The following is a 919-nucleotide window of genomic DNA, read 5'->3' on the forward strand; positions in this document are numbered from 1 at the left end:
TTTATATGTGTGGGTATTTTGCTTGCATGCATGTCTATGCATCACATTGGTAGGGCACCCACAAAGGCCAGAAGAGGGTGTTGGGTCCCCTGGGATTGGGATTACAGACAGGTGAAAACAGCTATGTGGGTGCTAGGAACCAAATCCTAGTCCTCTGGAAGAACAACCAATGCTTTACGTATTAAACCATCTGGCTAGCCCTATTTATTAAAATATGGAATGTTTCATACATTTGTATGTCATCCTTGAGCAGGGACCATGCTAATCTTTGCATCATTCTGATTTTAGTATATGTGCTGCTGAGTTGAGAACACTTGATTTTGTGTTTTTTTTTTTTGTCACATTATAGCCGTGTGTATCTTTGTGTGGGTATGTATATGTGAGTGTAGTACTCATGGAGGCTAGAAGAGGGTATTGGACCCCTTGGAGCTAGAGCTACAGGAGACTGTGAGCCTTCCAGTGTGGGCACTGGGGACTGAACTCAGGTCCTCTGCAAGAGCGGTGTGTTCTCTTAATTGCTGAATCAGCTCTTCAGCCCAAGATCCAGCTCTTGAATGGAAGTCAAACTTAAACTGTTTTGGAGTTTAAAAACCTATGACTTTTAACATTTTGCTGATCCCCATCCTAAAAAACAGGCAACTCCTTTATTCTGAATTGGCAAGTTTAAAGATGCTCAACACAAAGTCGGCCCCCAGATACACATTCAAAATTAGTGTATTTGATCATCTCAGCTGGAATTACTTTATTTCTATCCAGAGTCCCCCCCCCCCCAGTCTGTTAGATTATGGCCACGAAATGGTAAACCTCTTTTGCTTTTTAAGGCATGAGCTCATGACATAGCTTATGTTGGCTTTGAACTCATGATCCTCCTGCCTCGGCCTCTTGAATGTAGGGATTTTGGGGATAGCTACAACAGGAG

General features: G+C 42.8%; 1 non-coding gene across 1 annotated transcript; it reads right to left on the bottom strand.

The window, feature by feature from the left end:
* Nucleotides 1-208: 208 nt before the first annotated feature.
* LOC130887694 (U6 spliceosomal RNA) lies at nucleotides 209-314 on the bottom strand. The gene has a single exon (XR_009058389.1). It is a non-coding gene; the product is annotated as a U6 spliceosomal RNA (small nuclear RNA).
* Nucleotides 315-919: the final 605 nt, after the last annotated feature.

The sequence above is a fragment of the Chionomys nivalis genome, chromosome 15 (genome assembly GCF_950005125.1).
Source record: "Chionomys nivalis chromosome 15, mChiNiv1.1, whole genome shotgun sequence".
Lineage (NCBI taxonomy): Eukaryota > Metazoa > Chordata > Mammalia > Rodentia > Cricetidae > Chionomys > Chionomys nivalis.